The following is a 15,211-nucleotide window of genomic DNA, read 5'->3' as shown; positions in this document are numbered from 1 at the left end:
ACTCTAGCTCAAGCAGGGTTGCTTCCCCTTGCTGCAGCTACATCCCAGGCCGGGGGAGGAGCACAGACTCCCGCCGCCTGCACTCCTGAGCAGCTAGTGCATGTTGATCAGGTCCCAGAGGTTATTCCGGTACAGCCGGTAGCCCCAGCTCAGCCCGAGGAGAGGGCAGTAGTTTCAGAGGAGGAGCAGAAGAGGCTTGAGAGGTTCAAGAAGTATCAGCCTCCAACATTTAGCGGGCTAGCCTCAGAGGATGCCCTTGGATTTCTTGAGGAGTGCTACCGTATCCCCGTACTATGGGCATATCAGGATCGAGCGGGGTTTCCTTCACTACCTTCCAGCTTCGAGGAGCCGCCTATCAGTGGTGGCGTGCTTATGAGTTAGACAGTCCATATGAGGCAGCTTCCCTGACTTGGGCTCAGTTTTCAGATATGTTTACGAGGGAGTATGTCTCCCAGAGTCTCAGGGACGCTTGGCGCGCAGAGTTTGAGCATTTGCGCCTGGGTACTATGACTGTCTCGGAGTATGCTGTCTGTTACACCGACTTGGCTAGACATGCACCAGCTTTGGTCTCTACGGTTCGCGAGAAGGTTCGCCGGTTTATTGAGGGGCTTATTCCCAGCATCAGGTCTAGCATGGCTCGTGAGTTAGAGATGGATATTTCTTATCAGCGGGTGGTGAGCATTGCTAGGAGGATTGAGGGTATGCATGCTAGGGATAGAGAGGAGAGGAAGGCCAAGAGGTCTCGAGAGTCGGGTCATTATTCTGGTGCCCGTGCCCCAGCTGCAGGTCGTCATGGTAGGGGTTATATGAGTCTCCCCGCTCATTCAACTCTTCCAGCAGCCAGTGGTATTCCAACTCCACTTAGGCCTCAGGAGCCTTATTATGCACCTTCAGTATCTAGTGCGCCTCCTGCACGGGGTGCTTCCAGTGGTCAGTCCAGCAGACCTGGCCCGAGCCAGTCACAGCTGCCACGTCCTCCCAGAGCTTGTTTTGAGTGTTGTGACACACGCCATATGGTGACGGATTGCCCAGACTTAGGAGGGGTGCACCTCCACAGACTTCTCAGCCACAACATGCCCCGCAGAGTTCTCAGGCTATGGTCCCAGCACCAGTTGCTACCCCACCGGCCTAGCCAGCTAGAGGTGGAGGTCGGGGAGGTAGAGGTCGCCCTCGAGGAGGAGGCCAGGACAGATACTATGCTTTTCCTGCCCGTACTGAGGCTGTCGCCTCTGATTCTGTCATCACAAGTGCTATCTTGGTCTATCACAGAGATGCATCGGTTCTATTCGATCCAGGCTCCACTTATTCTTATGTGTCTTCTTATTTTGCTCCGCATTTGGGTGTATCTCGGGATTCTTTGAGTTCTCCTGTTTATGTTTCTACTCCTGTGGGAGATTCTCTTGTTGTGGACCGCATCTATCGGTCGTGTTTGGTTACTCTTAGGTGTTTTGAGACCAGAGCCGATTTATTATTGCTCAGCATGGTTGATTTTGATATTATCTTGGGCATGGACTGGTTGTCGCCCCATTATGCTATTCTTGATTGTCACGCCAAAACCATGATGCTGGCTATGCTAGGTGTACCGCATGTTGAGTGGAGGGATGCTTTAGGTCACACTCCCAGTAGAGTTATTTCTTTCCTTAAGGCTCACCGTATGGTTGAGAAAGGGTGTGATACGTATCTAGCTTATGTGAGAGATGTCAGTATGGATACTCCTTCTGTTCATTCAGTCCCAGTAGTACGGGATTTCTCTTATGTCTTTCCAGCTAATCTTCCGGGCATGCCGCCCGATAGAGATAATGATTTTGGCATTGATCTGTTGTCGGGCACTCAGCCCATTTCTATCCCTCCGTACCGTATGGCTCCTCCTGAGTTGAAGGAGCAGTTGCAGGAACTACTTGATAAGGGTTTCATTTAGCCCAGTGTATCACCTTGGGGTGCTCCAGTCTTATTTGTGAAGAAGAAGGATGGTTCTATGCGTATGTGTATTGATTATCGCCAGTTGAACAAGGTTACAGTAAAGACCCGTTATCCTTTGCCTCGTATTGATGACCTGTTTGATCAGTTACAGGGTGCTTGTGTGTTTTCTAAGATTGATTTGTGTTCAGGCTATCATCAGTTGAAGATTCTGGAGCAAGATATCCCGAAGACTGCTTTCAGGACTCGGTATGGTCATTACGAGTTCCTTGTTATGTCATTTGGGTTGACTAATGCCCCATCAGCCTTCATGCATTTGATGCACAGTGTTTTCCGGCCATATCTTGACTCATTCGTGATTGTTTTTATTGATGACATTCTGGTATATTCCCGGAGTCGGGAAGATCATGAGCAGCACCCGAGGACAGTGCTTCAGGCCCTGAGAGAGAAGAAACTATATGCTAAGTTCTCGAAATGTGAGTTTTGGTTGGATTCCGTGGCGTTCTTGGGTCACGTGGTCTCGAGTGAGGGTATTCAGGTGGATCCGAAGAAAGTGAAGGCCATGCAGAGTTGGCCCAGACCATCCTCAGCTACAGAGATCCGCAGTTTTCTTGGCTTGGCGGGTTATTACCGTTGATTTGTTCGGGGTTTTCATCTATTGCAGCACCTATGACCAGACTGACCCAGAAGGGTGCTCCGTTCCGATGGACGGAAGAGTGCGAGGAGAGCTTCTAGAAGCTCAAGACAGCTTTGACTACAGCCCCAGTTTTGATATTGCCTACCGGTTCGGGGTCTTATACTATCTATTGTGATGCCTCGAGAGTTGGTCTTGGAGCGGTATTGATGCAGGAAAGTAGGGTGATTGCCTACGCGTCCAGACAGTTGAAGATACATGAGAAAAATTATCCTGTCCATGATCTTGAGTTAGCTGCTATTGTTCACGCCTTGAAGATCTGGCGTCATTATTGTACGGTGTGCCTTGTGAGATTTATAGTGATCACCGGAGTTTGCAGCATCTGTTCAAGCAGAAGGACCTTAATTTGCGTCAGAGGAGATGGCTAGAGCTGCTGAAGGATTATGATATCACTATCTTGTATCACCGGGGCAAGGCCAATGTGGTGGCCGATGCTTTGAGCCGCCGGGCAGAGAGTTTAGGGAGTTTGGCTTATTTACCAGTAGAAGAGAGGCCCATGGCGATGGATGTTCAGGCCTTAGCCAGCCAGTTTGTGAGGTTGGACCTTTCGGAGCCAAGTCGGGTTCTAGCTTGCATGGTCTCTCGGTCTTCCTTGTTTTATCGTATCCGGGAGCGTCAGTTTGATGACCCTCATTTGCTTGTCCTCAAGGACAAAGTGTTGCATGGCGATGCTCGAGATGTGACTATTGGTGATGACGGGGTATTGAGGATGCAGGGTCGAGTTTGTGTACCCAATGTTGATGGGCTTCGGGAGTTGATTCTGGAGGAGGCCCATAGTTCGCGATATTCCATTCATCCGGGTGCTGCGAAGATGTATCAGGATTTGAGGCAGCACTACTGGTAGCTCTGTGCCTTAATTGTCAGCAGGTGAAGTATGAGCACCAGAGACCGGGCGGATTGCTTCAGCAGATAGAGATTCCGGAGTGGAAGTGGGAGCGGATCACCATGGACTTCGTATCTGGGCTCCCACGGACTCTGAGGAAGTTCGATGCCATTTGGGTTATTGTGGATCGGTTGACCAAGTCCGCGCATTTCATTCCTGTGTGTACTACCTATTCTTCGGAGCGGTTGGCGGAGATTTATATCTGGGAGATTGTCTGTCTGCATGGTATTCCAGTTTCCATCATTTCAGACAGAGGTACTCAGTTTACATTGCGATTCTGGAGAGCCGTACAGCATGAGTTAGGTACTCGGGTGGAGTTGAGCACAGCATTTCACCCTCAGACGGACGGGCAGCCCGAGCACACTATTTAGATTCTTGAGGATATGCTCAGTGCGTGTGCGATTGAGTTTGGAGGGTCTGGGGACCACTTCTTGCCATTGGCGGAGTTCGTCTACAATAACAGCTATCAATCCAGCATTCAAATGGCACCGTATGAGGCTCTATATGGTAGGCGATGTAGATCTCTGGTGGGTTGGTTCAAGCCGGGTGAGGCTAGATTATTGGGCACAGACTTGGTATAGGATGCCTTGGAGAAGGTCAAGGTGATTCAGGATAGGCTCCGTACAGCCCAGTCCAGACAGAAGAGTTATGCGGACCAGAAGGTTCGTGATGTCTCCTACATGGTTGGAGCGCGGGTTCTGCTTAGGGTTTCGCCTATGAAGGGCGTTATGAGATTTGGGAAGAAAGGGAAGCTGAGTCCGAGGTTTATTGGCCCTTTTGAGATTTTGAGGCGTGTTGGGGAGGTTGCTTACGAGCTTGCCTTACCTCCCATCTTGGCAGGGGTTCATCCGCTATTCCATGTCTCGATGCTCCGGAGGTATCACGGTGATTCGTCGCACGTGTTGGATTTCAGTTCAATCCAGTTAGACAAGGATCTATCATATGTTGAGGAGCCAGTGGCAATATTGGACAGGAAGGTTAGAAAGCTGAGGTCAAAGAATATCGCATCAGTAAAGGTTCAATGGCGGGGTCAGCTGGTCAAGGAGGCGACCTGGGAGACCAAGCAGGATATGCGCAGCCGTTACCCTCATCTTTTCACTACTTCAGGTATGTCTCTATGCTCGTTCGAGGACGAACAAATGTTTCAGTGTGGGAGACGTAACGGCCCGGCCGGTCGTTTTTATAATTTACGCCCCGATCCCTTATCTACTGCTTTCCCCGTATTTATTTCTGCTATTTTGAATTGCTGGGATGTTCGGTTTTGAGTTTCGGAGAGTTTTGGGACACTTAGTCCCTAAATGAGAGCTGAAGTGTTGGAAATTTGACTGTAGTCGGAATAGTGTGAAGACGGCCTCGGAATGGGATTCCAATGGTTCCGTTAGCTCCGTTGGGTGATTTCGGGCTTAGGGGCATGATTGGATTGTGTTTTGGAGGTCAGTAGCTAATTTAGCCTTGAAATGTCGAAAGACGGATTTTTTGAAGTTTCCGGTTCGATAGTGAGATTTTGATCCGAGGGTCGGAATGGAATTCCGAAAGTTGGAGTAGCTCCGTAATGTTGAGTGTGACATGTGTGCAAAATTTCAGGTCATTCGGACAAGGTTTGGTGGACCTTTTGATCGAAGGCGTAAATTTTGAGAGTTTTTGAAGTTCTTAGGCTTGAATCAATGTTAAATTGGTGTTTCGATGTTGTTTTAGGTGTTTGAAGGATTGGTATAAGTTTGGGCAGTGGTATTAGACTTGTTTGTGTTTTTGGTTGAGGCCCCGGGGGCCTCGGGATGATTTCGGATGCTTGACGGAAGGATTTGGAGGTTTGGAGTTGCAGCTTCAGCTGCTGGTTTCCTGTCATAACCGCACCTGCGAGTTTGGGGCCGCAGGTGCGGCGCCGCAGAAGCGGCTATGTGGCCGCAGAAGCGTTTTTGGTTCAGGGCTCCAGGATCCGCAGATGCGGCTGGGTTTCGCAAATGCGGTGCCGCAGATGCGGCTAAGAGACCGCAGATGCGGCCCAGCCCGTTAAGTGACTTTTCACACCTGCGATGTATTTTCCGCAGGTGCGGGACCGCAGGTACGCTCCCTCGACCGCAGATGCGGTTTTACTGGACGGAAAAGGGGGCAGAATCGAGGGTTTGTTCAAAAAACTTGGAAAATTGATTTGGGAGCTCGGGATTGGCGATTTTGAGAGGGATTTTCACCTGGGTGTTTTGGGTAAGTGATTCTTACTCGTTTTTTATTGTTTTCCCCGAATCTATGATTAAATTTATCATTAAATTTCGGATTAGAGATGGAAATTGAGGAAAAATTGGGAAAAGGTTCTTAGACCTAGAATTCGAATTTTTATGGGGAATTTGACCTTAGATTTTGATAATTTTGGTATGCATGAACTCGTGAGAGTATGAGGATTCTAAAAATATAAATTTTACCCGATTCTGAGACGTGGGCCCGAGGGGCATTTTGGTCATTTCACCAAATTTCGCGCATTAGCTTGGAATTTATTTGTAGAATTACCTACTTGAAGTATTATTTACTTTATGCAATTGAATTGAATAGATTTGGGCCATTTGGAGTCGAATACTGGTGGCAAGAACGTGGTTTCGGGTTGATTTTGAGCTGGTTCGAGGTAAGTGGCTTGCGTAACCTTGTGTGGGGGACCTTCCCCTTAGGATTGGTATATTTGTTAATTGAAATGCCTTGTACGTAAGGTGACGAGTGCGTACTTGTGCTAATCGTTGAAAAATTCGGTTTCCATTAAGTACTTTGAATTGTGTTTTCCTTTCCTGTTTACACTACTTGCAAGTTAAGCCTGGTGTTAGCTTAGGGAAGCATGCCTAATTGATTTAACTGCTTATTTGTTCTACTGCCCTATTTGAATTATGTGCAGCATGCTAGGTTAGAGATACCTGCTTTACCTTGGTGTGAAATTGATTGAATTGAGTATTCTTCTTGTTGCTGTTGTGTATTTACTTTGGGACTACGGGACGGTATCCCGGGAGACCCCCCTACATGTTTAATTTGGGACTACGGAATGGCATTCCGGGAGATCCCCCTGCACTTTTACATTGAAACTACGGGATTGCACCCGGTAGATTCCCCTAGTATTGAGTATTTATATTTGGGACTACGGATGTGGTATTCCGGTAGATCCCCGCGCATTTATGAGTTGGACTACGGGACTGCACCCGGGAGATCCACTGGATTTTTATATTTGGGGACCACAGGACAGTATCCTGGGAGATCCCCCGTCTGTTACTTCTGCGTTGAGCTGTATTCGTTTACCTGATTACTTGTTTCTGTTCAGTTGTCGTTATCCTTTATATCCTGTGTTACTCTATTGCTGTACTCATTTATACTGCTCTGTTCTACGCTGTCAGACTTTATATTTTATTTAATCTCAGTAGGGCCCTGACCTTCCTCGTCACTACCCGACCGAGGTTAGGCTTGGCACTTACTGAGTATCGCTATGGTGTACTCGTGCCCTTCCTGCGCATGTTTTTCATGTGCAGATCCAGGTACCTCTACTCAGACTTACCATCCTTGAGGCGAGGCGATCTTTCGGAGACTTCGAGGTATATCTGCCGCGTCCGCAGACCGAAGAGTTTCTCTTCATTCTCTTTTGTAGTTACAGCCCTTCTGTATTGACTTTGTTTTAGACATTCTGGAGTTAGAGCACTATGTATTATTCTTAGCTTGTGATTTCATGAGATTCCGGGTTTTGGGAAAAGTATTAGTATTCGAAAGTTGATATGGTGTATGCCGAGTGGCACTATTAAACACTGTTTATTCACTATTTTTGGTTTTACTTGTTTTTCTTCCGCAAATTGGTTTATTTTCCGCATTTTTAGGCTTACCTAGTCATAGGGACTAGGTGCCATCACGATGGTTCACGGAGTGCGAACCGGGATCGTGACAAGAATAAACAAATCTACATCAAGTATTCCTTTTGAAATATAACACTAATTGTATTCCAATATCTCCACATAGGAATAAAACTATATCTCGCTAGCATATTGTTATACTCATGGTTCTAGCCAGATATATCAGTGCACCAATTGCACTAGACACAAAAACAAATCATGTACGCCATGATCGCTCTAATCTACATAAGGATTTGCTGAAGCTTTATTTAATAAATTTCTTGGGAACTTTAATATGCTTCAGAACAATTTAAATCCTTCAAGGATTTTCATTATATGCATATCAAATGTATTGTCAGACCAAAATCTGAAATGACTCCATCACCACAGGAGAACATGTCTCCATATAACTAATACCAGGATATTTACGAAAATCATATTCCACAAGTCGTCTTTATGTCTATAGACTTGATTTTTCTTTTTACTTTTTGCACAATGGACTATCTGTCCAATTTTATATTTTTAGGTGAAGTCAATTTTCATTGCGTATTTTTCATTTGGCCAATCATTTATCTGTCCAAATTCCATGACGGATTTGAGCTCAAGATCCTCGTCAATATTAATAATATTGAGCGCTACATTATATCAACAATATCGTTGACGATCATTTTATATCGGTTCCATCGTTACCCAATAAAGACATAACTTATTGAGATCTCTTTATCTCATTATTTTCAGGTACCTGAGCTTCTCCCATGAGGTCTTATGAAGTGTTATGTCATGGTGCTTGTCACGACCCCAGTTCGCCCTCCGTGAACATGTCGTGACGGCACCTAGTCCCTACGACTAAGTAAGCCTAACAGTGCGGAAGATAAACCATAAATTGCGGAAGAATAATTAGAACTGATTTAGTAAAATAAACATGTGTCTAAGGTGCCGCTCGGCACATACAATAACAACTCTCGAATCTAACAAAAAAATTCCCCTAAAATCCGGAATCTCACAAATCACAAGCTAAGGGATACATAAGAGGCTCTGACTCAAGAATATCTATACAAAGGAGAAATACTGAAGGAGCTATACTTATTATAGAAAGCTGGAAAGGGACTCCTCGGTCTGCGGACGTGCAGATATACCTTGAAGTCTCTACCGATACGCCTCCTTCCAAGGCTGACAGAACTGTGTGGGGGTACCTGTATCTGCACAACAAAAATGTGCAGAAGAGTAGCATGAGCACACCACGGCGGTGCCCAGTAAGTATCAAGACTAACCTCGGTGGAGTAGTGACGAGGAACAGTCAAGGCACCTACCGGTCAAATAAACAGTATAATCATAGGAATAATGGAACCGATATATAAATATGTAAAGTCTGCATGAATGACCAAGAATGCTACAATTCACACTAAGGGAAAAGGACAACAAGTAACAACGAGAATATAATAAATGATGATACGAAATGACGGCAGAATCACAATCCAAATCCTAAGGTCACAACACAGCAAGGGGAAAATAAGTCAATAACTCATATCCTACGATGATGTTCACATAAGGTCTTATCCAACTCTTTCCACAATTTTTACCAAGTCTCGGATAAACCACAACTCACGAAAAACCCAGCATCTGAAATCTAACACTTGGCATCCTGTGCCCCATCAATCTCACGGTCATGCTGACAACTAACTGGCTAACTAGGACCACTCTCACATATATAATGGATGAACGAGGGCGTATCTCCACCCTTAGCAAAATCGGAAGGAATTCACCTCTAATGGGGGTGTTCAACTACGTGTATGCTTGTGCAAGTGTTTCTAACAAGAATTCTACCAACTAGTAAACATGGAAAGGAGAACGGACCGCATGTGCTATGTTTCCTCACAGCTTCCAAGCGAATAAGCTCATACAAGTAAGCAACCCACAATCACAATATTAAATAGATAGGAATGCCTTCACAGGCCGTCACAACTCTTTACAATCAACCCCTGACATAGCCCACCTTATTTCGCCGTATGTGCAAAACATCAATAGCAACAATAGCATGACAAGACCTCGTGCAACCCTTCAACAACAAATAACCGCACGGCAGAGACCTCGTGCATCACAGTACCAACAGCCACACGGCAGAACCTCGTGCATCACAGTATCAACAACCGCACGGCAGAAACCTCGTGCATCACAGTATCAACAACCGCACGGCAAAAACCTCATGCATCATAGTATCAACAACCACACAACAAATGACAATATATACAGGAACAAAGAAAGAGAATCACACTAACTCATAAGGAATAACCGTAACAGGGAAATACTAAGCGCAATAAGAACAACTCACAAGGAGAAATAATACGAAACAACAATTCCAAAATACTCAGTTCAACAACAAGGAAATTAACATGAATCAAATAATTACAATTAAGGAATTATCAACTAAACATAGGATATCTAACTTCTTTCCAATTAAGACCAATTAATTACACGAGAGATAGAATTAATGCCCTCCAGATAAAGACAAGCAGTTAGGAATGATAATGTGACTATAGAAGGGTAAATGTCCACAGTTAAACAAGTAAAAGTCAATTAGGCAACAAGAATAACCAAAAAAAAGGCAGATAAATTCCAAGTAAGTCATGTAGAGGTGAAACTAATAACAGGGAACTCCATCGTATCAGAACAACTTCATATTCGATGGTAACAAGGACCCAAGAGTCTAAAAGGAGCAATTTTCCACAAATAAATCCGAGCACGCACTCGTCACCTCGCGTACAAGGAATACAATCAACAAAGAAGACTCAAATCCTAAGGGGAAGTCCCCCACACAAGGTTAGGCAAGATACTTACCTCGAACCGGCTAAAATCAACTAGCAACCACGTTCTTTCCACGAGTACTCGACTCCAAACGGCCCAAATCTATTCAATTAAATCGCAGATTGTAAATAACATCTCAAGCAATTGATTCTACTATTTAATTCAAAGCTAAAGCGTGAAATTAGGCAAAATGACCAAAACGCCCCTCAGGCCAACGTCTCGGAATCGGATGAATTTAACATTTTTAGAACCCTCGTACTCTCGCGAGTCTAACCATATAAAAATTTCTCAAATCGGAGGTCAAACACCCCCTCAAAACTCAATAATTTGGTCTATGAAGTTTTTACCCATTTTTCATTCAAAATCTGAAATTAAAGGATGAAATTAAGAGGAGATTCATGGAAATTGGTCTAAATCGAGTGAGAAGCACTTACCCAAGACGCCCAGGTGAAAATCCCTTCAAAAATCGCCAAGAACCGAGCTCTAGAAGTCAAAATGTGATAAAAATGGTGAAACCCTCGAGTTTGGGATTTAAATCTGTCTGTCTAGTGATTTGTTCATCGTGATCGCGGAACAATGGTCGCGATCGCGTAGAGGGAATTCGAGAAGGCCCAGAAATGTACATCACGTTCGCGTGAAGAGGGATGCGAACGCGAAGGGCAATGAGATGGTGGCTTATGCGATCGCGTAGGAGCTCATGCGAACGCGAAGAGAAAAGGTGACAACTGCCCTCAAGTCCCAATTTCCACTATGCGAACGCGGGACGAGAGATGCGATTGCGAAGAAAAGAGAAATAGACCTTCGCGATCACGGAAGGCTTAATGCGAACACGGTAAAGGTTTTTGAGTTGGTCTTCAACAAAGCATCGCGATCGCGGGAGAACCATCGCGATCGCGTAGAAGGATATCAGAAGCAGCAGTTACAACAGTCCAAAATGGAGGAAAAAGGATCCGTAGCCCATCCGAAACACACCCGAGGCTCCCGGGACCCTGTCTACACACACACAAAAGTCATATAACCTAACACGGACTCGCTCGAAGTTTCAAATCACATAAAACAACATCGAAGCAACGAATCAAACCAAAATTCAAGCTTATGAACTTTCAAATCTTCAAATATCGAATCTCATGCCGAAACCTATCAATTCAACTCGGAATGACGCCAAATTTTGCAGACAAGTCCAAAATGACATAGCGGAGCTGCTCCAACTCTCGGAATCGGATTCCGACCCCGATATCACAAAAGTCAACTGTGGGTCAAACCTCTTCATTCTCCAACTTCAACTTTCGCCAAAATGCCTCAATTCACTCTACGGACCTCCAAATCTGAATCCGGACGCGCGCCTAAGTCTAAAATTACCATACGAAGCTGTTGGGATCGTCCACGACCCATTCCGGGGTCGTTTACTCAAAAGTCCAATTCCGGTCAGCTTTTCACCGTTCTAACTTCCAAAACTAGATTCCTTCTTCCAATTTGACTCTAAACCATCCGTAAACCGAATTCCACCATGCACGCAAGTCGATACTCATGTTCTGAAGTTGTTCCAAACCTTATGCCGCAGAACGGAGCTTAATTTCCCAAAATGACCGGTCGGGTCGTTACATCCTCCCCTCTTAAAACCAACGTTCGTCCTCGAACGTGCTAAGATTCGCCTCGAAGTCCTCAAGTCACTGAGTGCGCACTTCCAACATACACCCGCGGGTGATCCCACATCACCCCAATCCACTTAAGCCTGACGACACCATCTCAACTGAAATTTAACCTTTCTAGCAATACCAATAGGCCTTCAAGCCAGAATTCGCGCCTTCCATCCATTTCCAAAAGGCCCGATCCTAAATCCATATCCGGTATCAGTCTCAACCAGCTACTTCAATACAAACCAACACACACAGGGTACAACCACACAACATGACACATCACATATAGTCTCACAATAACATTTCTGATAGCAATACTTGCCTGAGATCAAATCCGTACCGGCCATAAGCCTCATATTTAATAGGAACTCTTTTCAAACCTCCACAACACTGCGATGATACAATAACCACGAAAACCGCATAACAAAACACCCGAATAACCAAATCTCAGCCAACACCAACGGGTACACACCCCACAAGCTAAAACTCAAGAAGCATAGAACGCAAATGACTGAATATGAGAAAGGAAACACATAAGGGAACTAACAAACAAATCAAACTAGCACAAATTCTTCTAAAGCACAAATCGACAAAAACATCTAACAAGAAATAATGAAAGCATATAAAAGACTCACAAGGATCTTATACTGATATAAATCTCACCGCAGTACACAGCCCGGTCTCAACATATCAAATCACCTGAAATCACGAGGGTCCCGCCCTCAACACTGAATCACAAGTAGGGCACACATCAACCCATCTAGAGACTCTCACTAGATCAATTCCGTCTACAAATTACAACACAGGCTGGCTCCCACACCGGTGGAGCATAGAAATCACAGCTCGTAACCAAGAATACTCAGACATCACATCAAACCTACCGAAATAGACAACATGAATTTACTATTAGCCTCATAACTCTCGACAACAACTAGAAATGGATGATAGACACGGCTATCACTCATAAAACCTACCAACGGGATAATCACATAAACAGAGTGCAAATCATGAAATGCACCCATAACTGGAATCAACAAATAAGGGAACTCACCCTGATAAGCAGAACTATGATGAACTACAGATAGTGCCCCCAATAACAAACCGAATCCGTACCTGAATGACATTCAACTGGCGCACCGGCCTCAAGCCTACTATATGAAACATATCACCGAGCCGGGCCTCCCCCTCTTGGGCGCCCTCTACCTGCCTGAATACCTCGCTGTGACACATCGGTCCGAAGTCTGGGACAATCTCTCACCATGTGGCTAGTATCTCCACACTCAAAGCACCCTCTCTGCTGACGAGGCGGTGGGAATTGTACGATACGGGTACTCCGAGACCCATGAGCACCTGAGTCACCATGCAAAGTCTGAAGTGCGAACTGAACTGGCTGACCCGCAAAACCTCTACCATGACGCACCCTGCCTCCAAAATAAGGACCAGTATATCTCCCCGGTCTACGAGGCCTCCTCGCCTCCTCAAACTCTCTCTCCGGATCTCGTCTGCTCTCTCTCTCGTGACCCTGCCTGCCCTCTCTCTCTCTAGCATGCATACCCTCTACCCTCCTAGCAATGTTCACCACCTGCTAATATGGAATATCCATCTCCAACTCACGAGCCATACTGGATCTGATGCTGGGAATAAGCCCCTCAATGAACCGGCAAACCTTCTCGCGAACAGTAGAAACCAAGGCTGGGGCATGTCTAGCCAAACTGGTGTAACGGACAGCATACTCCGAGACGGTCATAACACCCTGGCGCAAATGCTCAAACTCCACGCGCCATGCATCCCTGAGGCTCTGAGGAACAAACTCTCTCAGGAACATATTTGAAAACTGGGTCCAAGTCAGTGAAGCTACCTCGTCTGGGCTGTCTAACTCATAGGTGCGCCACCAATCGTAGGTGGCCCCTCGAAGCTGGAAAGTAGTGAAAGAAACCCCGCTCGATCCCGAGATACACATAGTACGGAGAATGCGGTAGCACTCATCAAGGAACCCCAAGACATCGTCTGATGCTAATCCACTGAACACTGGAGGATCATACTTCTTGAACCTCTCTAGTCTCATCTGCTCCTGCTCGGAAGCCGCTGCCATGCCCTTGGGCTAAATTGGTGCTGCAGGCGGCGCAGGAATAATCTCGGGGACCTGCTCAACATGCGCTCGCTGCTCAGGGGTGCGGGCGGCGGGAGTCTGTGCTCCTCTCTCGGCCTAGGATGTGGCTGCAGCAAAGGGAAGCAACCCTGCCTGAGCCAAAGTGGTGTACATACTCACGAACTGTGCCAAAGTCTACTGAAGGGCTGGAGTGGTAGTAGCAGTAGGCGTGTCAGGTGCCTGGACTCCGGCTGGATCTGCTGGTGGTACCTCGGCGGTAGCTCGCGCAGGTGCTCTCGCTGCACCACGTGCGCGTCCTCGACCTCTACCCCGGCCCCGACCTCCGACGGCTGCAGCAAGGGGCGCGGGTGCCTGATCGCCTCGGGTAGTACGTGTCCTCACCATCTATGAGAGAGTAGAAGACAGAGGTTTAGGATTGTGAAGATCAAAATCTCGCACGACAGGGAAATCAAATGAAGTGGAATTTTCCTAACGGTTACATAGCCTCTCGCAGATAAGTACAGACGTCTCCGTACCGATCCACGAGACTCTAATAAACCGGCTTGTGATTTGTGACTCCTATGAACCTAGGGCTCTGATACCAACTTGTCACGACCCCAGTTCGCCCTCCGTGAACATGTCGTGACGGCACCTAGTCCCTACGACTAGGTAAGCCTAACAGTGCGGAAGATAAACCATAAATTGTGAAAGAATAATTAGAACTGATTAGTAAAATAAACATGTGTCTAAGGTGCCGCTCGGCACATACAATAACAACTCTCGAAGCTAACAAAAAAATTCCCAAAATCCGGAATCTCATAAATCACAAGCTAAGGGATACATAAGAGGCTCTGACTCAAGAATATCTATACAAAAGAGAAATACTGAAAGAGCTATACTTATTACAGAAAGATGGAAAGGGACTCCTCGGTCTGCGGACGTAGCAGATATACCTCGAAGTCTCTACCGATACGCATCCTTCCAAGGCTGACAGAACTGTGTGGGGGTACCTGTATCTGCACAACAAAAATGTGCAGAAGAGTAGCATGAGCACACCACGGCGATGCCCAATAAGTATCAAGACTAACCTCGGTGGAGTGTGACGAGGAAAAGTCAAGGCACCTACCGGTCAAATAAACAGTATAATCATAGGAATAATGGAACCGATATATAATATGTAAAGTCTGCATGAATGACTAAAAATGCTACAATTCACAATAAAGAAAAAAAAGGACAACAACTAACAACGAGACTATAATAAATGATGATACAAAATGACGGCAGAATCACAATCCAAATCCTAAGGTCACAACACGGCAAGGGGAAAAAAAGTCAATAACT

This window comes from Nicotiana attenuata, unplaced genomic scaffold (assembly GCF_001879085.1).
Source record: "Nicotiana attenuata strain UT unplaced genomic scaffold, NIATTr2, whole genome shotgun sequence".
Classification (NCBI taxonomy): Eukaryota; Viridiplantae; Streptophyta; class Magnoliopsida; order Solanales; family Solanaceae; genus Nicotiana; species Nicotiana attenuata.
The sequence above is the reverse complement of the archived record's forward strand: the minus strand, read 5'-3'. Positions refer to the sequence as shown.